Source organism: Trachemys scripta, chromosome 1 (assembly GCF_013100865.1).
Source record: "Trachemys scripta elegans isolate TJP31775 chromosome 1, CAS_Tse_1.0, whole genome shotgun sequence".
Classification (NCBI taxonomy): Eukaryota; Metazoa; Chordata; order Testudines; family Emydidae; genus Trachemys; species Trachemys scripta.
The window spans coordinates 131,335,379-131,358,592 of NC_048298.1; the positions used below are offsets into that span (position 1 = coordinate 131,335,379).

Below are 23,214 nucleotides of genomic sequence, written 5' to 3' on the forward strand. Positions count from 1 at the left end.
TTGGAGGAGGCCATGGGGAAGTAGCCCAGGGAGTTGTAGCTGTCATGCAGCTGTTACGGGAGGCACTATAGACAGCTGCAGTCCACAGGGCCCTGGGCTGGAACCTGGAGTAGAGAGCAGGCCTGGATTCCCCCAAACCTCCCAATTGACCTGGACTGTGGGTTCTTCCAGAGGGGAAGGTCTCTGGGCTGTTCCCCAACCCACATGGTGAATCTCTGTGGCGAGAAAATCCGCCAATAAGCGCAGGACCCACCAAGATAGAGGAGGAACTCTGTCACATAATCCATTTTTTTTATTCAAGCTTAGATCTATATACCCAGCAGCACCTTGTAATATGTTGTCATCCTTATATACTAATACTAAATTTATGATCATATCATCATCAAATGCACAACTAGTGAGGCAGTAGTACTGCTGAAAAGGATCTGGGGGTTATAGTGGATCACAAATTGAATACGAGTCAACAATGTGATACAGCTGCAAAAAAGGCTAATATTCTGGGATGTATTAACATAAGCATCATATGTAAGACACGGGAGGTAATTGTCTGCTCTACTCGGCACTGGTGAGGCCTCAGCTGGAGTACTATGTCCATTTCTGGGCACCACACTTTAGGAAAGATGTGGACAAATTGGAGAGAGCAACAAAAATGATAAAAGATTTAGCAAATTTGACCTATGAAAGATTAAAAAAACTGGGCATGTTTAGTCTTGTGAAAAGACAACGGATGGGGGATCTGATAACACCGTTCAAATATATTAAGGGCTGTTATAAAGAAGACAGTAATCAATTGTTCTCCATGTCCACTGAATGTGGGACAAGAAGTAATTGGTTTAATCTGCAGCAAGGGAGATTTAGGTTGCATAGTAGGAAAAACTTTCTAACTATAAGGATAATTAAGCACTGGAATAAGCTTCCAAGGAAAGCTGTGGAATCCCTATTCTTGGAGGTTTTTAAGAATACGTTAGACAAACATCTGTCAAGATGGTCTAAGTTTACTAGGACCTGCCTTTGAGCAGAGGGCTGGACTAGATGACTTCTCAAGGTCCCTTCCGGCTCTATATTTCTATGATTTTATAAAGATACGATGTATCTGCAGTGATAGACCTGTTCTACAAGTTCTGCTTTCTGTTAAGTATTTTCATTACCTTGCCATGAAATATGCACTATACATAACACTGATTTGTCTCTCTTCTCTAGCACAGCTTCAACATTGACAGGCTCCAATCCAGTAATCAAGCACATGAAGAACTTTACTCACGTAAGTAGTCCCATCACTACTCCCGTGAGTGAAGTTACTCAGGTATGTATGTGTTTGCAAGATAACATCCCAGTGTGTTCAAGCACTAGGTTTCACAGACAAATACCCTAACAAAATTGTATTAAAGAGTGATTATCCTAATATTTATTTTATTTTTTGTCATGATGATGGGAACTGTATTTGCCTCTCTCGTGAGCTATCCTCAGGGATCAAGATTTTCAAAAACTGGAGCCTAAAGATAAGCTCCTAAATTCAAATGTATGCCCCTGTCTGAGAAACCTGGGAGCTGCTGAATGATCAGCACTTTCAAAAATTGGGCAGATACCTAAATATGATTTTAGAAGCCCAACTATTTTTGAAAATTTTGGCCACAGTGTCTTCAAAATGTTGTTCTAATGTTTTCACGCTGAATTGCAGATAGTTGCTTTAAGATCTTTTAAACTGTTCTTTCCTCCACTTTAGTGAGAGTTTATTGTACAGAATTTGCCCCGCTGTCCATCAGATCTGAAAGTTAATATATTTCTAAACTCCCAAGATAAGCTGAACTTTTTTCCCTGTAAGCTGAGATACAAATGTCAGTATGCTCCTAACTGACAAATATTTAATTGTATTAAACAGCAATAACATTTACGCTGAGGTGTACTAAGGAAGCACAAATGATAATTAAGGTTACAATTTGGTCACGGATCTCCACCAGCAGATCTCCATGACTTCAACCCGCAGCTGCTGGGAGCTGCAGGGTGCAGGTGCAGGTACAGGGGGCGGGGGGAAAATCCCCCGGCAGCTTCCCAGCTGCCAGGGCCATGGGCGGTGCGGAGGAATCCCCCACAGCTTCCAAGTCCCCACGGATGCGGGGTGGGATCCGCTGCAGCTCCCCAGCCACCACAGGTTGGGGTCCCTCCCAGCTCCCAGCCACTGAGCAGGCTGCAGCTCCCAGCCACAGCAGGGCAGGGTGCTGGACCCTCCTCCTTCCCTGTTTTGTCATGGACATTTTTAGAAAAAGTCAGGGTACGTCTTCACTTACCGGAGGGTCCGGCGGCAGGCAATCAATGTTCTGGGATCGATTTATCGCGTCTGGTTAAGACACGATAAATCGATTCCCGGATCGATCCCGGAAGTGCTTGCCGTCGACGCCGGTACTCCAGCTCGCTGAGAGGAGTACGCGGCATCGACGGGGGAGCCTTCCTGCCGCGTCTGGACCGTGGTAAGTTCGGACTAAGGTACTTCGAATTCAGCTACGTTATTAACGTAGCTGAATTTGCGTACCTTAGTCCAAAGTGGGGGCTTAGTGGGGACCAGGCCTCAGAGTCAGGTTACACCTTTTTTGCTAATTGCCCGTGACTAAAAATGTCCATGACAAAATCATAGCCTTAGTGATATCTTTAGCACAAAAGTTTACATTGTATAATTGCAAATTATATGTATATGTGAAAACTCACACCTTTGGTAATCTTAAGCTCTCTGCCTCAGTTTCTCCATCTGTAAGTGGTGATAATTATTTATTTACCCACCCCGAGGTTCAAACACTGAATGGGATGTTTATGGGTTTTAAATTGACTCCGTTCATTGGATTTTTTGATTTTTTTAAGTGTGGAAACATTTTTATTGGGCTTAAGTTTTTTAAAACCTTGTTTTTACAACTTTTCAATATCGGGCCATAGCTAAGTTGACATAAAATGTTATGAAAGACTTGTTTTCTTATTAAAAGGGATTTGCATGAACATTTCCATTGCATTTCACCAAAACTCTTCATTTGTTAGAAGATAGCAATGGCTCATTTGCATCACAGGTTCTGCTTAAATGTTCTGTTCCATTGAACTGACAATAGAATGAACAATAATTGCTTGCCTGCCTGTCTCTGAAATTTTGAATCTCCTGCAATGTACTCTTATTAATGTCTCAGTCAAGTAATAACATTATGTGTACCTGTCCCCCGCTGCCTACTCTGAGTGGCCTTGTGCCTTGTTCCTACACTACACAACACAATGAAAAATATAAATCAGTATATGTTTTAACAAGGGTACAGGAAGGCTTTCCTCTTGTGATTTCCAGTACTTTCCTTATGTGGAATTATTTCTATCCTTGTATCATTTACCCTACCTTTAAATGTCATACATTCATGTAGCAGTATTGCCAGTCCCAAGTATACAAAAATCATGAAATTGGGCTAAAAATCGTAAGCTTTTTAAAAATACTATATTTGGATGGGTTTTTTTAATTTGCCTTCTGATTTTTAAGCTTTTTCATGGTTCATGTTTTAAAGGTTTTCTCCACAATGGCTAGAAATTTACTTTTTTTTTTTTTTCTTATGAAAGCTCAGATTCTCTCATGATCCTATGACTCCAGGATCTGGGGCTTTAAGAAAAACGCCAAATATTACGAGTCTTCAAAGTACATTATTTAAAAGTAACTTAAATTTGAACTTGTAACCATAAACGCATATTAATTCCCCAATCTTGCAACTGCATCTCTCTTTACAAAGCCCTGGATCTGCACAGAACCCCACTGAAGTCGGCAATGATTGGCATCAATGCAAAGGGTCATCCTTGCAGATCAGATCTCAGGCTAAGCAAATATACTTTTGTGACTGAAGTGTGATCTAATGGATATGGCACTATACTGGGTCTCAGGAGATCTGGGATCTACTCCCAGCTCTGCCACAGGCCCACTCGTTGACTTTGGGCAATTTTCTTCACTGCTCTGTGCCTCAGTTTTCCCATCAGTACAATGAGGAATAATGATACTGACCTCCTTTATAAAACTTTAAGATCTACTCATGAGAAGTTCTTTATAAGCGCTAGGTATTACTATAAATGTTAAGAGGTCGATGAGGTATTTAGCACCATCCCAATTACAAATAAGGCTACGTTTTAGTCACAGGAATTTTTAGTAAAAGTCATGGACATGTCAAGGGTAGTAAACAAAAATTCACAGCCCATGACCTGTCCAGGACTTCTACTATATACCCCTAACTAAAATGTGGGCAGGGTGCCGTGGTTCTCTGGGGGGTGGGGGCAGTCTGGGAGTGGGGCGGGTGCTGGGGGAAGTGGCCCAGGACCCCCACTGGTGCTGGGGGGGGAGGTTTGCAGGGCTGTCAGGGGCTCCCTACCCGGCTCCACGTGTCCCTGCAGTTCTAGGTGGCAGAGAGAGGCCAGGGAGCTCCACATGCTGCTCCCGCCATAAGTGCCAGCTCCACAGCTCTCATTGGCCAGGAACCACAGCCAATGGGAGCTGCAGGGACGGGGCCTGTGGGCAAAGCATGGAGCCCCCTGGTCCCTCCACCTAGGAGGAGCTGCAGGGCAATGCCAGTGGGAGCCGGGGAGCCCCCCACCCCGAGGTAAGCACCCCCCGCCACTTCCCAACCACCTGCTTCCTCCCACTCACCCAAACTTCTGCTGCAGGCCCAGGAGCTGCCCAGCTCCGGCAGCCCCTGAGCCACCACCAGCCACTGCAGAAATCACGGAGGTCATGTAAAGTCACAGAATCCGTGACTTCCATGACAGACTCGCAGCCTTAATTATAAACAACATGTGAGGTGTTTTTTGTTTGTTTAATATAAATTCTGGAGTCCCCCTTGAAATGAAGACTGGTGAGTTTTGCTTTGCTGCATGTGCCAGAATGCACAGTACCATGCTGTCACAGCTAACCTAGTAGCACTCAGACTTGCTAGACCGTGAAGCTGGCCTAGACGGAGCATCAGATAAGTGGAGGTTTTGAAAATATTATTATATACCATATGGAATTAAGCCATGCTATAAAGATATATATTTTAAAGCATTTTTTCTGATCTCGCTTTAGGCTAGCTCCCATCTTCCCCCAGGACTGAAGGGCTGTGATGACATCACAGAAGGACACAGGTTGGGATGGTCAGAGGAATGGAACTGTCCAGCACAACTTGGAAACAAACAAGGAGAAATCAGATTTAAGTTAATATTAAGTTGATTGTTTACTTTATACCTCTTGTTATTTAGGGCAATCAACACAGAGAAATATATTTAGCTCATTTTTTTGTTCATATCTTTGTAGAACACCATTGACATCTCATCCAAAGGCTCTGAGGGCTGGGAAAAATTTGTGGCAGGTATAAAAAAGCAGTGAGCCTGATGAGATCATTACGTATTTGTGATTTGCAGCAAATACAAAAGCATTTTATTCTTCTGTTCATTACTAAAGCCAATATTCCCACACTTGTGTCCCAAACGTTAGCCACCTGATTCTATATTTAGGCACCTAAATAACTGACCTAGTTTTCATGGGAGCTAAGCACCCAAAATTTCTGAGTGAAACCAATGAGAACTGCTAGAGCTCAGCACCTCTGAAAGCTAGGCCACTTAAGTAAATGCCTAACGTTAAGCACCCAAGTTTGAAAATTTTGGTCCAAGGCACCAACACTTTGTGCTTCTGAATGGTCTCATGTTCCACTGGGCACAATGGGAGTGGAAGGCTAACCAGCACCTCACAGAATCAGGCCCTAGCAGCACTCAATTAATTTACAAGCTCCAGTTTCATTTGAGTCGGGGGGGGAGGGATAGCTCAGTAGTTTGAGTATTGGCCTGCTAAACCCAGCATTGTGAGTTCAATCCTTGAGGGGGCCACTTAGGGATTGGGGCAAAATCAGTACTTGGTCCTGCTAGTGAAGGCAGGGGGCTGGACTCAATGACCTTTCAAGGTCCTTTCCAGTTCTAGGAGATAGGATATCTTTATTTATTTATGAGTCTTTTTGCCACTTGACTCAGAGGCCATGCAGCAGCACTGGAGATTACATCTGGCTTATTTCTGCTGGAACACCAACTCGGCATTTGCATGGCTCGATTAATAAATTATACCAAACTGTTTGCTTATCCTGACAAAATCACCCTGGTTACACCAGGTGGCTTTTTAAAAACATACTGTATGCTCACTGGCCATTCCCCTTCATTCTGCATGCGAATGAGACTCGACTGGTAAATACTGCAGTAAGGCCATTTAGCAGCACCTAAGGCTCCCTCTGCATGTTAGCGTGACCTTACAGTAAAATGCACTCTCCTCCCCCACACCATCTCCGATGCCCTTCTTTTGAATAATTACGGCATGGAAAACATTCAGAATCCTCTTCTGTGTTTCATTAATCTGATCCAAATTGTATTGAATCATGAGATTTTCTACCAAACATCCATTTCGTTCCCACATTCAAGCATCTGGCACAAAGACAGTAAAGGAACAAACAGATTTAAGACTCCAGTCCACAGCTCTCAAAATTAAGGCCCAGCCTATCGCAAAGATGAGCATTTAGAACACTAGCCTGTGTTAGATACATGGCACAGAGTGCTGCAGGTCTCAAGGAAATCTGGGGGAGATGGAGGGGGAGAGGAGGCTCAATGTTGGTAAGTTAAAGAGCAAGTGAAATTTGTTCTGTCACTTACTTAGATTGCTCCGATATAGCTCTTTCTAATGCAGTAGTCCACAATTCCAGGCTGATGCACACCCAGTAATTGCCAACTCCTGCGATTTTATTGCAAGCTTCAAGTTATTTGGTGTTCTTCTCACCTGAAGTCATGTGATTGCATGAGAATCAGAACTAATGGAAGTAAGTTTCCAGCCCTCATGATTGCAGACAAAGACTGGAAAATCTGACCCCCAAAAGCTCAAAAAACAAAAGGGGAAAAAAAGAACCCAATCACTGTAGCCTCTGAGCATCTCACAATTTTTAATGTATTAATCTCATAACACCCCTGTGAGGCAGGGCTGTGTTGTTATCTCCATTTTACAGATGGGGAACTGAGAGGACACTACTGAGAGGGGGACAGCTGTACACTGCAAAACATCCCCAGAACACACTTTTCATATTCATTTTTTTTCCATACATCCCTTTGAGCAAGAATTCAACTATTCAGGCCTTCCCCAAGGTACAACAGGCTTTCAAAAAGGCTAAACTGTTGCCAGGAAACTTGATGACTGCCCTCTTTCTGTCAGTAGATCAAGACACAATCAGGATAGCTAAAACGTAATGCTTTATGTTTATATAAATTGGATTTTTTATTTAAATTAAATACAGGTGTATGTTTAAAAAAATAAACCTATTAATAATCAAGTTTGAAATTGACAACCTATCTTAAGGACTAAATTTATAATCTATTAAAACAATTTAAATTAAATATAACAAATAATATTAAGCTGTACATGTTTGCTGCCAAGTTTTAAAGAAAGTCCAACCACTGAACTGGTGGAAGTCATTGGCTAACATGGAATATGAGTGTGTTGAATTGCTAAACTAGCTTTTGGCAGCAGTAGCATCTTCTGCAGGTACAGAGAGAATATTTTCTCCACTTCAGTTTATTCAATTAGTTCATTCAAAGTTAAGAAACCAATTGGAAGTTGAAAATCAGGATAATTTGTTTCCCTCTTCCAATCTACAAATAAAAAGTAAGTGAGAGAGGATGAGATCTACTAGTTCAAAAATCTCGAAGGACCCAGTGACCAGAAACAATCAATTCACTAACTACAAATAAAATCTCTTTCATTTAATAAATCAGTTAGTTTTAAATGCAAAACAAGTTTTGATCAACTTTTTTCTTTGTGTGTCTAGTACATTTAAGGTAGTTTCATTTTATTAAAAAATGCCAATAATAATAAAATGCTGTTTTATTGCATTCATGGAATTCGAATTTCCATCCAAGTAGAACATGGCATAAATTGCAAGTAAAAATTAATCATCATCTAGTAAAAAGTTAAGCTATATAAATGCTTAAATAAATGTATCTAGATATAATGTATTCTCCTAGTTAGCAAAAAGAAGCATCCCAATAGTGTAAAAGTTACATTTCGTTGCAAACCAACATGCTTTAATCATTATTGATCAATGGGAATCAACCTTTCTTTAGGAAAATAAAAAGTAAAAAAGCAAAACATGATTAAAATTGATTATTTAAATCAAGGTTTCCTGTTTGCTGATTTTAACTGATTATTTAAATCACTGATTTAAATCAGTCCACCTTGGCAACAACTCAAGATATATGAATGCTATGCAAGGGAGATGTGGCTCTATAACGAGGACTGGAAAGAGCAGAATATGGCTGCATATAGACTACAAAATTACGTCTACCTAACCTACATCTGCGTACAGCCACCATAGTTATTAAATCACTTTTGCGTGCGCATGCTTGGCTTTTGTCGGCGGTGGATGTCCTTACCAGGAGCGCTTGTATCGATTATATTGTCACTATGGGGTGCGGTGGGATGGCTCCTGAAAGCCAGTAAATGTCGATGATCCGCTGGCAGGCCGCAAGACAGTTTGTTTACATTGACCATCTGCAGGCACGGCCGCCCGCAGTTCCCAGTGGCTGCAGTTTGCCGTTCCCGGCCAATGGGAGCTGTGGGAAGCGGCGGCCAGCACGTCCCAGGAACGGCGAACCGCGGCCACTGGGAGCTGTGGGCGTCTGTGCCTGCGGACGGTCAATATAAACAAACTGTCTCGTGGCCCGCCAGTGGATTGCCCGCAGGCCGCAGGTTGCCCACCACTTGTCCACAGTGCTCGGGGAAGTGGTGTTACAAAATTGGCATAGAAAGGCACTTACCATTGACGGGCACCAAATTTAAGTGAAGACATTTCCACAGCTAGGTTGATGTAAGGCAGTTTATGTCAACCTAACTGATTAGCGTAAACCAGGCTTATGACTCCGGCAAGTACTCCTCTCAGTGCAGAGAGCCACCTTTCCTGTTAATTTATATTCTGGGCTTTCCCACTCTCTTACCAATCTCAACTTCCCATGGAATTTGAAGTGTAAAACATGTAACAATTATATCAAATATAAAGTAATAATAATATTCACTCCATAATATCTAGCAAAGGAGGGTGCAATGAATAATTCATTTCCCAAATAGCTTGAGTAACAGCCACTGTACTACATTCAGATATAGCCACACAATCTGATTTTTTAGGCATCAGAGTGGAGCTTGGAAATGATGACAAGCATTGCTATATCTGCCTGTCTGACCAGCAGTTGCTAAACTACCAGCTACTGGTGCTGACTGCGCAGAAAGATGGAGAAGAGAAGATTCCCGCAGTGGTTTTTTCACAGTGCCCAGCATGAGTCAAGAGACATGAGCCAATGGCACCACCTGACCTGTTCTCCTGGCTTTAGCAAACAGGGAGAATTTCCACAACACAAAGGGGCCACTGAAAGACAGTTCTGGATGGCATCTACATCCCATGCACTGGACTGGAAAGAAGTAAGTCTGTAAACAGACAGACCAGAGGATGGGGCGAAATTGGAGGTCATGTTTAGATGATATTCATATTGGGGTGTGCAAACATAACAAAATAATAATAAATAATATTACCTTGCTCCTACACAGTGCTTTCCATCTGTAAATCTCAAAAAGCTTTCAAAGGAGATCAGTATCATTATCTTTATTTTACATGGGGAAACTGAGGCAGAGACAGGTGAAGTGACTCTAGGTCACTCAGCAGGCTTGAGTTAGAACCAGGAATAGAACCCTTTTGAGTCCCAGTCAAGTGGGCATACTACCTCCTGCGTCTGCAAATACAAGTATCTCCCATTACTACTGTCTAATCTTACTGATTTGTACATGGAACACCAGGATTCTACTAATACAACACTGGTATTGTAAATGTCCTGCTCGCTCATTACAGGGTACGCTCCCCTCCCATTTTTTGAAGGAAGGGGAGAGAAGAAACTGAGCCCAAAAGTCACTGTGGGAGGATCAGGGATTCAGATCACCACCTAACCATAAGAGCGAACTGTCCAATTCATGGAAACCAGGAAAAAGAAGTGATTCTACCAATCACAGCACGTATTGAAACCACCAATGACACCATTTAGTAAACATACTCGCGAGAATCCTAAACGTTAATAATATGACTGGAAGGAAAAAATTAAGTGGTTCTCAGTTCAAAAAAATGCTATACAAAAGGAAGAAGGGGAAAATGAAATTATAGCAAAAATCGCAAAATAGATTCCTTTGTTGTATCAGTTAGTGCCGACAGTGCGACAGAAAAAATAGTTGAAAGTAGTACTGAAGTAAAAAGTGAAAATATTGGTGTTGATACTGAAAATATTGATGTGATTAAAGTACATACTGAAACTAATGAAGAAATTCCAGCTTCGGTAAGTGTTGAAGAAAATGCTCCAAATACTAGCATATCAGAGATTACTGGGAATCATGTTGATCTGGATAACTTTGACAATACTGCAGAGATTTGTGAATCACGTCAATCAGATATTTCAATGTCAGATTGAATTACTACCATAAGTGACGACTCAGCCCAATGGATATTGAATGATGCTACAATTGAGTATTTATCAACGCATGGTAGTAAACAAAATATCAGTAGTGATTTTACTAACTCAAAAAGACAATATACTAATAAAATGCGTGTTCTAACAAAAAATGTCTTTGAACGACATCTTTTAAATGGTGAAGTAAAGCCACGGCAATATCTTGTATATTCGGAGAGCAAAGGAGCCATGTTTTGTGCCCCATGTCGATTATTCGGAGGGATCTCTAGTTTTGCAACAAGTGGATACCATGACTGGAAAAACATATCAGCACAACTACGTGAACATGAAAATTCGACTGAACATAAAATGTGTGTACTGACAATGGTGAAGAGAGGCGAGATATCTGGAAGAACTGATAAGAATTTAAAATTTCAAATGGAAGAAGAAATTATTTATTGAAGAAATGTGTTGAAGAGGATTGTAGCAGCGGTAAAGAAACTCTCAAGCAGAGGACTTGCATTTAGATGTAAGGTGGAAAAATTTGGATCACCTTATAATGGCAATTACATGATGACCTTTGAGCTTGTCGCAGAATTCAATCCATTTTTAGCAAATCACATTGCATGTTACGGAAATGAAGGTCCAGGTAACGTATCTTATCTTTCATCCTATATATGTAATGAATTTATAAAACTGATGGCTTCAAATGTAATCTCAAATATTATTAAAGAAGTAAAAGAAGCCAAATATTTCTCGATAAGCGTTGACTCAACTCCCGACATATCTCATGTTGATCGATTGGCTTTTATACTGAGATATATAAACGATGATGGCATACCAATAGAGAGGTTTCTTTGTTTTTTACCAAATACTGGCCACAAATCAGAACAATTAGCTGATGCTGTACTTTCAACTTTGAATTGTTATTGATTAGATATCGCAAACTGCCGTGGCCAGTTGTACAACAATGCCACTAACATGTCTGGTGTATATAGAGAGTTGCAAGCAAGAATAAAGAATATAAATCCTTATGCTGTGTATGTGCCTTGCTCTGCACATTCTTTAAATCTGGTTGGAGTACGTGCAGCAGAAAGTTGTCAAGAAGCATGTTCATTTTTCTCAACTGTCCAACATCTTTATTCATTTTTTTTCTGCCTCTACTCACTGGTGGGAGACTGTACTATTTAATTTGAAGCCAGGCAGTAAAGTAATAAAAATACTTTCTGAGACTCGATGGTCATCTCGAGTGGAAGCATGTCATAATTTGAGTGAAAACTGGAATGCTATAATTAAAGCCTTAAATACAATAAAGGAAGATGCTACTGAGAAACCTATTACACGTAATGAAGCTGCAGGCCTGCAGCAAAAACTCAATCGACTTGAGGCAGCTTTTATGGCTGTATTTTGGAGCTCACTCTTGGATCGATTTCATATAACTAGCCAAAAACTGCAAAATGTTAATATTGATATACGGACAATTATAGAACTCTACAACTCACTAATAGGATACATTAACTCTATATGGGACTTGTTTGATATGTACGAAGAGAAAGCCAAAGAAAATTCTGAAATTGAAGACTATGAATTTGACACAAAGCGAAAAAGAAAGCGTAAACTTCAATCTGATGAGACACGCGAAGGTGAAGTGGAAATGTGTGGTAGAGATAAATGTAAAGTAGATACCTTTTTAACAATACTAGACCTTGTATGCTCCGAATTAAAACGCAGAAGTAATGCGTATCAAGAAATTTATGGCAGATTTCAGTTTCCCTCTAACATTACCAATACTTCAACAACAGATACGCTAAAAAATTACAGCTATGCTACCAAGGAGATTTAGAAGAATCATTCGTGAAGGAATGTCTACATTTTCGATTATATTTGGAAGGTGTCGAAATTCCTGAAAATTAAAAGAAATCAATTTTAAGATATTGCAGCCTTCTTCGAAATCAAAACATTCATTCAGTATATCCAAATATTGATATTGCCTTCCGAATGTTCGTTTGTACACCTGCTACAAACTGTTCAGTAGAACGATCATTTTCAGCATTAAAAAGGGTGAAAAACTATTTGAGGGCTAATCTCAGTGAAGAAAAATTAAACTCCCTTTCTCTCCTGACAATTGAAAAGGATTTAACAACTTCTCTGGATTATACAGAATTAATTAATAAGTTTGCCGCTCAAAGGTGTAGGCGTAAACAAATGTAGCTACTTACTACTCACATACTTTTATTTCTTTTACTGTATCTACATAAAATAAAAAATAAATATTTGATATACACCAGACCCCCACTTGAACTTGAGGTTTTGGATCCATGCGCGGTCCCACGCTATAAGCGAAATCGCGCAATAAAGACACACGTTCAAGCGAGGGTCCGCTGTACTTGTAATTTTATTTATAATAAAACTTGTAAATGTTCAATTATTTTAATGATATTTAGATTCATTTTAGTTCAAACAAATTTGTAAAAAAACTAAAACAAGTTCATCTGGGGCTGGGGGCGGCAATTATTTCAGGGCCTAGGGGCAGCAAAATCATTAATCCGTCACTGCCACTCATGGTACAGGAGTCTAATTTGTCTGTATAACAAACTATATTTATATGATTCACATTGACAAAACATACAATTTTGCCTATTAAAATGGTGTCCCCACTGGGTACACCAACATCCACACATGAACAAGAAAAGGTCCCATTGTCGGAAAGTCCACTGTGCCAAACATCCAATGACATTTGGTCAGCAGTGTTCTGTTTGAGAAGATTGGCTGCCAATAGCATACACTAGGGTTCTGGATTTGATTTCACACTCCAGACTCCACATACATCATAAGAGACGAGGTGTCGCCATGTCTCAAAGTCAGATAATGAAATATCTGCAATCAACGTCATGAGATGCTATTCTGCTGTGATCAGATGCTGCTGATGAAATGACATGCTAATGCAGAGCATATATGGGGTATGAATGTCAAAGATCAGACTAGGGGTCTGAAACTAAAAATAGAGGATGTGTCAGATCTGCATGCCAGTTTCCTCAATTCAGTATCCGTTGTAATAATCCACCACCTAATAAATAGCTTGATACATTCTAACGGCCAGAACTGCACTCCATGATACTCAGATAAAATATTAGCAAATAAACACTTATCAGTGTGTTCAGGCTGCTGCAGCTAGTGAAAGATAATTCTAGTAGGCACAAATCAAGTGAAATGTGATGAATATTGTGGTTTATTACTATGCATCACTGGAAATTTACTGACCAAGCAAATCCAATATTTCTAAATGCTCCACAGAGGACATAGATATGCATGCTTGAAAATCTCTTGCTCTTTCTGGCAAAACATCAAACACTGTTTTGAACTAATCTGGCCAGCATTTTATGACTGTCCAATCTAGACTTTCGGGTAGGAGAGAAAACTTCCACTAACCACCCTGTGCTTCGTGTTAAGCCAATACATTATATTTGCAGCTCATCTTCATAGGCTTAAATGCTACATTACTCTCTGTGCAAAAAAATAAAAAAAATCACATATTTAATCAGCAAATTTCCTTATCTCAGTCATAAGCAATGCCTTAAGATTATAAATAAACTCCATATTTTTAAAATTCAATTTATTTTTACATTATTTTGCTGTTTGTTTAGATTTTGCAGTTCTCTCAACTTGGATGATGAAAACAGACTACTACTCAGCTGCAGTTCTGATTATAGTCTTGTCTAGTCAATTACGCTGATAAAGTCATACACACTAACTACACTGCTTGGGTTGCAAACTACAGGGAACTTTATTTGTAAAAAAAAAAAAACAAAAAAAACACCCTACATATTTTCAATTCAGAGACAGATTTCTATTGGTATACATTTGTTTTAAAAAAATTAAATGAAACCTCATTTTGAACCAAATTAGACCCAAAAATGACCCTTCAAAGACAGATTTTAGAATGTAAATTCATCATCACAACATTTCCCTCCAGGAATTATAATCTGGAAAGTCTATTCTTTTCATTCATTATTACTTGTTTTGTGGGGCTGGAGGAGGAGGGGCATTGTGCTAGGCACTGTACAACACAGAACAAAAAGATGGCCCCTCCCCCAAAGAGTTTACAATCAACAAGAAACAACAGGGAGCATGAGAAAACAATTGCATTGAAATGTTAGAATGACATTCCTAAAGCAACCAGATCAACTATCTCACCAGCAGCTTTTAAGAAAGTAATATCTACAGGAAGATAGGAACTGCCATCACAGATCAGGCCATTAGTCCATCTAGTCTGATATCCTGTCTGACAGTGGAAAGTACCAGATGCTTCAGAAGAATGGTTAATCTATGCCCTGAAGCAAGAAAATTTGTATCCCTTCTAATTGTTTTTCTTTCATCTTGCGTAACTGGGAATATGTTCTCATATCCACATAAATAGCTAATCCTTTTTAAATTCTACCAAGATCTTGGCCTCACTATCTTCTGGCAGTGAGTTCCATAGGTTTACTGTGCATTATGTAAAAAAGTGCTTCCTTTTATCTGCTTTCAATGTGTATTATTCATTATTTTGTAAGCCTCTATTACATCCCCTTTTATTAATCTCTCCATTAATCTAAACAGTTCTAATCTTTTCAGTCTTTCCTAATATGGAAGTCTCTCCCTGTCTCTAATCATTTCAATCACCCATCTCAGGCCCCCTTCTATCTCTGCTGTATGTTTTTCTGAAATTAGTAAAGTAATCTCTTCTGATATATTGAAGATTAGACCCTTTTTAAAAGGACATAAGTTTAAAAATCATACTTTAACTGATTTAATCAGCTATGTTTCTAATTACACCTTACATTAGTAAAATTGAAGTTAATTAGATTTGATAAACACCTTTTCACAGTCTGTACTCTCTCTATAATATTAGGTGCAAAATTCTCTTTTTTTTTTAAAAAAAAAAGCTACTTAAATTTGGGGCCTACAAGGGAATACCCTGGTAGTCTCAGTTCTATATCCTATGTGTAGCATTTTTTACATGCGACAGTACTTTTAATTGTGAACTTGTCAAGGTGTTCATTGTAAAACGGGAAGCGGCCCTGCTGTCAAGACAAGTCCTCACTGTAAACTAGCTGACATCAGCTAAACCAACCTTGGCCAGCAGAGTGATGCAAATACATATGTAGCACCAGTTATTGTCTCATTTCCACAACACCAAGAACTACATGCAGAGAAATGATTTATAACAGCACACATAAACAGAGATTAGAGGAGTGGAAGCTGTGCACAGTGCAGAAGATGGAATACACAGATAACGGTCGGTGCACCACAGCATTGCCAACCCCAAGTGTTCCAACATCACAAGTCAGGTCCTCAAAAATCAAGAGATTGGCTTAAAAATCTTGAGATTTTAAAAAATAATACATTTTGGCTTCTTTTTATTCACCTTCTGGTTTTTGAGCCTTTAGGTGTCATATTTTCAAAGTTTTCTCCATAACCTTGAGGGATTAACTTTTTTTTTTTTTCTTCAATGTAAACTGAGATTCTCATGTAGCCCCATGACTCCAAGAGCTGGGGCTTTAAAAAACACATCAAATATCATGAGACTCAGGCTATAACTGAGACGATTGGTATGAGATTATTCTTTTCTCCTAACCTGCACAATATGAGTTTGTTAACAAGGGAACTCTCCTACCTATGTTCCGCAGGTACTACAAGTTCTCTGGGGGGAAAATAGGAGCATTAGCTCTTTGGGGCAGGGTCTGTCATTTCTATAGGTCTGTACAGTGCCTAGCACAACGCGGTTCCAACCTGGGTGGCCTCTATGTACTGTCACAATATAAATGATCTTTTTTTTAAAAAAAAAATCCACCAAATATGACTCCACAGGAGGAAAGATCCAAGAGGACGACAAATAACTTCACAAGCAAGTAACCAATTTTACAAGGCAACACACCTCTCTCAAAGCTGCTTAGCCGCACTGTGATAAAGACACAATTCCCGGCACATTCCTTTCATAACCTCCATTCCTTCACTGCTCAAATATTCATTTTTTGGCACTTAAGTGTAAGCAGGTGTGATCCCATGAACAGAGGCATTTAATACCAATACGTCAGGGCTGGCACAAAGACAGCAGAGACGCCTGCAATGGAGAGCACACTTTCAGCATTACCGGAGGCTTCCTTTCTCATTAACCCACCACTGCCCAGAGTCTCCAACTTAAGACGAGGCTGACTGGCTTTTGAGTGGAAAATGGCATCCCAGATAGATGGGCATAACTAATGGAAATCAAGAGACTGTTTATAAAATGTGGTTTGTGAGAACACGATTTGGAGCCAAAACTCACCCCAGGTTATATACTCAGTTTAAGGAGCATGCCACTGTTGTCCAAAGTACATAGCCGATTCCAAACATATCCAGTGAATTTAGCATTTGTGAAAGATGCAGAACCACAACCATGAAGACGGAAGCCCTCAGCAAAATAGGCTGAGTCCATGCAGCAGGCATGGCTGCGGCAAGGCTCTGGAGCAGAAACCTTTAGAGACATGAGGATAGTTCAGTCTCCATGGCTCAGTTAATCCTTGGCCTTCCTCCTGAGGCTACCAACTGTGACAATGGGTTATGTTGCTATACTGTTTTTTCCCCTTTTCCTTTCAAGGCAGCCACAAAGAACATTTTGGAATAACTCAAATTAAGTACAGAGCAAAGGCTGGGGACAATAAAAGACGAGAATCATAAAAGGAGGCTTCATTCATAATCGTACATTTGAAGCACCCCTATGTAGAATGACTTCAAACAAGCCATTGCACTGGGACCAACATTCATCCTGCTAGATTGATTGAACCCTATTCCATAGCTTTACCTTAGTTTTGCAACATTTCTCTGAGGAAAGCTCTCAGATTTCCTTCCTGTCTCCAGCTCATCAGTATTTATTTTAATTTTATTTATTTATTTAGATTTATTAAATGGGTCTCATTGAGGCATTTGCATCTTCCTGCTTGTTCTGCGACATCACCATGGGATATTGCCAGCTTAGACATTAAACAGAGGATGTGTCAGTAAAGCAACAGCCTTGCAATTAAATCTTTTTTTTTCTTTTTGGCAAAGAGAAGTCAAATTTGAATCCCAGAGGAGGCAGATACTGTATCCATTTTACTCACCTCACAAGAATGCAGACTAAATGGTTCTAATCTATTCGGTATGAGGAATGGTGTAAAAATGAAACCAAGGTAAACCTCTTAGTGTAATCCAGCAGGTTTATATAACAGTGCTGCAAGTCAGGAGCTTCATGATTCCCCTGTCAACTCTTAATGCTAGGATGTGAGAGTTTAAAAATGACAAAGAAGGAAAGGGGGGGGAAAATCAGGTCAAAATTCTATAAGGTGCTGTCTATCGATCTATAGAAATTATGTAGCAGTGGAACTACCTGGTCTGCGGTATAAGCCATCTAACTTTTATTGTGTATGAATTAAGGAGCCATTTCAAATGCAGAAGTATTACTACAATATCTAATCTATAGTGTTATGACCTTATCTGCATTGAGAAAGACTCATTTACATTTGGCGAGAATGCCAGGCGCTAGCTGCAATACCAGGCATGCAGAGCCTAACATAGGGTGTAAAGAATTGAAGCAGGCATTTGACTGCCTTCCAAGAGCCAAGCCCACATTCACTTCAATTTTGAAAATGCCAATGGCACCATCAGAGAGGTTAGGGGGCAAGAGGACCAAATTACGTTTGGTCAGTGCCCAGTGATTGAGAACCTCCCTAAAATTCTTCATAGCAGTGCTTAAAAGAAAAAAAACCCAGATATTTTGGAATAGCTATGTCATTCAACCTTCTCTGATCCATTTAGGCATGTAGCAAGTATGCAGCAGTTATGGTATGAAATATCGATTGGCCTTTAACAGCAGCACTTTGTACATTCATCAAAGGAAGATATTTTCCATTTGCAAATTAATTGGGACGTTGGCATTTTGTTTCAGAAGCAACTGACATGTTGCTTCATCCTATGTACTGCACATTCGTCTTAGATAGAGAGGAATCTACCAAATGTGTGTTAATAAATGCTTACAAAGTTGCATGCCTTTTGTCAGGATTGATTTTTAAAAGGCAAACTAAATTAAAGGCTTTGGAAGCAAAATGTAAAAAGCTACAATCCCATGAAAACAAAGATGCTGGGGATTAGGTAAAATACTGTCCTAGAAGAGCCAGATTATGGTGCCACCAAAAAACAACTGTGGGTAGCCACTATCTCCAACAGCACTGCTGACATCTGTGCCCAGCTCACCTTCACTAAAGAGGCCTTTCAGAGTTTCAAAAGTCAGACAGGTAACCAGTAGCTTATCAGGAAGGGTATATGCGCTGCCAAGTACGTTTTTATCCCCAGTCTCAGTTACTATGAAGCAGACCCACTGCTAAGGATGGATATCACTGCCTCTGAAGCGAAAGGAAAGAGCTTTATTCAAAACTGCTCCATGGATTTTATCCAACCTACTTCATAGGTCTTCTGCCTCTGTTCTGCCGCTCATGCCCCATCCACCCCCCTGGTACTGGCCTCCTTCCTGTCAAACAATCCAGCCAAGAATGATACAAGAACCTTCTTATACCATCTGGAACAGCCTTTCTGTATTGCTCTGCATTATGAACCATCATCTCTTTTTGCAATCATACCTGAAACCCAACATTTCTTCCTTCCCACTAGCCACCTCTCAATTTCTTTTTCCCCTCTACTTCTCTGACTTTATTACAGAACTCTCTAGTATATTATTTATTATTTCTATAACACTGGTAATGGAAGATATGATATAAAACTTTATTACTAATGTGGCCACTCCCCTCCACTGCAAACGGAAAGAAAACTTAGCCCACTCATCCTTCCCTAAAATAGGGTTACCATTCGTCCGGATTTACCCGGACATGTCCTCCTTTTATGTGCTAAAAATAGCGTCCGGGGGGAATTTGTAAAGCACTCACAATGTCCGGGATTTCCCCCTCCCCCGGCAGAGCGAGCGGCTGGGAGGGCTGCAGGAAAGTCCCGGGCTGGACTCCGGAGCAGCTTCCTCCTCCCACCCCTCCCTCCCTGCATTCTGAGCCGGCCGGCAGCTCCTCCTCCTGCAGCCCGCTCCGGCAGCCCTGTGCAGGGCCAGGGACCGGGTTTTGTTGTGCTGGGGAGCTCAGCCATGTGTCCGGCTGGCACAGAGCCCAACACCCTGTTCTGAGCAGCAGGGTAAGGGGGGGCAGGAGAAGGGACAGGGAGGTTCTGGAGGGGGCAGTCAAGAAACGGGGGGGGGCTTTTGGAGGGGAGTGGAGAAAGTTTTGGGCAGTCAGGGTACAGGTAGGGGGTAGGGTCCTGGGGGGCAGTTAGGGGACAAGGAACAGGGAGTCTTAGGTAGGGGGTGGGGTTCTGGAGGGCAGTTAGGAGCAGGGGTCCCAGGAGGGGGCAGTCAGGGGACAAGGAGCGGGGGGTAGGGGGCTGGGAGTTCTGGGGGGGAGCTGTCAGGGGGCAGGAGTGGGGAGAGGGATCGGAGCAGTCAGGGGACAGGGAGCAGAGGGGTTTAGATGGGTTGGGAGTTCTGGGGGGGGCTGTCAGGGGGTGGGGAGTGGTTGGATGGGGCGTGGGAGTCCCAGGGGTCTGTCTTGGGGTGGGGGTGTGGATAAGGGTTGGGGCAGTCAGGGGACAAGAGGCAAGGAGGCTTAGATAGGGAGTGGAGTCCCGGGGGGCAGTTAGGGGCAGGGGTCCCAGGAGGGGGCAGTCAGGGGACAAGGAACGGGGGGAGGGTTGGGGGTTCTGGGGGGGTGGGAAGTGGGAGGGGCAGGGGCGGGGCTAGGGCAGGGCTCCTCCCGTCCTCTTTTTTGCTTGTTGAAATATGGTAACCCTACCTAAAATCAAGAAAAGAATATGTCTTCTAGTCATTTTTCTTTTTTAAAAATATATTATACTCAAAAGTGCAATATTAAAGGGTAATTCCAATTTGAAAAGTGACTGTAAACATTGCATTTTGGCATCCCATGCTCACTGCATGTCACTCATTTCCAGATCAAATCAGCACGGTTTACAAGGTGCTTTTTCAAATCCAACCTGAATTTTTTCTGCCCCGTGCATTAAGTAGATACTGCAACTGAAACTTAGTTAATAATTCAATTGATTTTGATGAGCTAGAACAGAATCCAGCTCTCTCCCCCAGAGCCACACTGTTGGGGCTCTATAAAGTTAACAGGAATATAAAATAATAAAAGCTTATTTTAAATCAGTAAAATCAGCAGCTATGGTTCTCTGAATACTCAAAGGGAACAGATCAGTTGAGTAAGAAGGTGCCATTTTCCCTTTTTGCATGTCACTATTCAGAAGAGAATGGCATTTTATACCTGTTCTATCATTTGAATCTGAGCTTACTTGTTTACTGTGGTGCAAATAATGCTGAGAAAGTTTCTTCATCTTTTCAAAATATTTTGTGCTGCCAGTTATTCCAGGTCAGTGCCTCTCGGACAATATCTATTATGCTCAATACCCAAACTTTCAACTCATACAGTACACATGCCTAATTTTTGCCCTTAGCTAATACGTCTGCTGTGTTTATACAGGCTCTCTCAAACATCAATGGGCTCTAAATGGATCTTTTAGACTACATCAATACCCCAGCTATAGGGGGGAGAAACAGGATGCTCATTAATGAAGTGTTCATGTGCATTCTAGCTTTCAAATGTCTGCCTCACGATTATCCCAGTTTACTGCTTTATAAGTATATCTTGTATTTAAAATGTAATTAGCTTTTCTCAATCATTTCAGATAACAAGAAATCTAAGGATCACAAAAAGGCTCCCATGCTGTATCCCACACTCTCATAACAGGCAGGAAAAACCTCGTAACTTTACACACGTCTTTACCCGAAGCTATCGGGTACCACTGTGAAGCACTGTTGAATAGCTGCCATGTGTTTCCACAGATTTAATTGGAAGGAGAAGTGACCTCTGCACACAATTTGTAAATCAACTTGTTAGATCTGTAAAGCGTTTTGGGACCCTTCGGGATGAAGGCTATATAAATATTAGTTATGCGCATTTCTCAAAACAGTGGTGAGTGCAACAGAATTGGCTACTACTAAAAACAATGTTTTGGAAAAACATTTGATATTAATATATATAACGTTAATATTTGGGGGGGAAACTAGGTAAGACATCTTCCAGGGATGCTGCATAGTACACTGAATATAAATTTTGGGGGCCTTAATACGTTGAGTGTCCTTTTAATTTTGTATTTAAAGTTCATAAAAGCCTTATGTTTTCATTTATTTAAGTACAATGAGATGAGGACTGGCACCAGATGTTCCGACTATCACCAGAAACGTCCACTGTATTTTCAGACCAACAACCTCAATCAAAAATTTAATACCGACAGTCCCTAAAACTGGGGATGGGAGGGACTAAATGTCTGATAACCCACCCACCCTCATCAACCCCCATCTTAAAGCTTAAAAGGCAGAGATCAGGTTCCACTGATACAGAGTTTAGATGGATAATGGAGATGGCTGACTTGCCTGCTGTATAATGAAAGCTGCAAGCACTGAAACATTGTCAAATTTAAGATGTACAATACAGTGATATATAATCAAAGCAAGAGCATTTTCAGAGCAGAAAGAAAGCATTTCTTATTAGTAGCTAGAATTGGCAAATTAGCAACTTCCTCATCCTATCAGCTGAGTATCTATAAAGCATAAAGCCTGTCTGATCTGTGTGAATTAATTTGGTAATTATCCTTTCTAATCTGTTAACTAATGTCTTGGCCAGGGGTTTAAAACCCACATTTAACAAAAGGAACAGGCACAACAAATGCAAAAACAAACAAACAACCCTCAATCTCATAGATCTTTCCTGCTCTACTGCAAGGTGACCTCGGTGGAGGAGTGAATTAGGCAGAATGCAGGACCTTATCCAGAAAGAGAGAAATCTAACATATTTGCAAAAACAGGCATTAGTATTTATTTAAAGGCTTTATTAACTTCTGCAGGAAATCCATCTGGCCCTGGAGATTTACCAGCTGCACAGACAAAGGGCTGAATTAATCTCCTCAATAGTAAATTTCGTTAAGACCCCAAATTGAAGTGATTTGTATAGGAGAGGCAATCCCGATCCTTAAATACAGAGATACTGGAATTCCTTTTTGCTGTTGCAGATAAGGAGATGGTTTGGGGAAACTGCTCTGGAACTGCAGTTTATGAAGCAGAATCAAACTCAGGCCACTCTATTCTCACAGGAACACCATCAACATGAAATATCACTATTTAAAACAAAAAATAAGATAAAAATAGTTTCAGGTACGACACATATTTTGAGTCCCCTTGCCAATTTTTGTGGTTTTTACAATCATCTTATTCTGTTCCTTTAAATATTTTTCTCTTCCCTGTTGCCCTGTGAAAGACCCACACAGACAACAGAAAATCAGTGAATCTGACTATTCAGAGTGCTGTCAAATGCACAAAGTAAACAAACTGGAAAAAAAATAGAGAAAAATCCTTATTTTCTCTCATTTCTATCCATTCCAGTTATCTCCAGTGTCAGTGTAGCAAGAGTGGGCAAAACTTTTTGGACAGAAGTGTGATTAAAGTAGATAGTGTCCCTTTAAGTGCTAGAAAGAATCTCCGTTCAGGAATATGAATAATGTATATTGGTCTAATCAGTAAAGCCTTTCATAAAAAGACTACATATAGGGCTAGACTTTCAAAAGAAAACCCAGGGCAATTCACTTTGTCCAAGCACTATGAACACAACACGGCTG

At 40.6% G+C, this 23,214-nt stretch overlaps 1 protein-coding gene and 1 pseudogene across 2 annotated transcripts in view; one reads left to right on the forward strand and one right to left on the reverse strand.

The window, feature by feature from the left end:
• The window catches only part of TSPAN9 (tetraspanin 9), a 272,477-nt gene that overhangs the window by 149,785 nt on the left and 99,478 nt on the right, over positions 1–23,214 (reverse strand). The window lies entirely within an intron of this gene.
• Positions 10,349–12,690, forward strand: LOC117872279 (annotated as a pseudogene).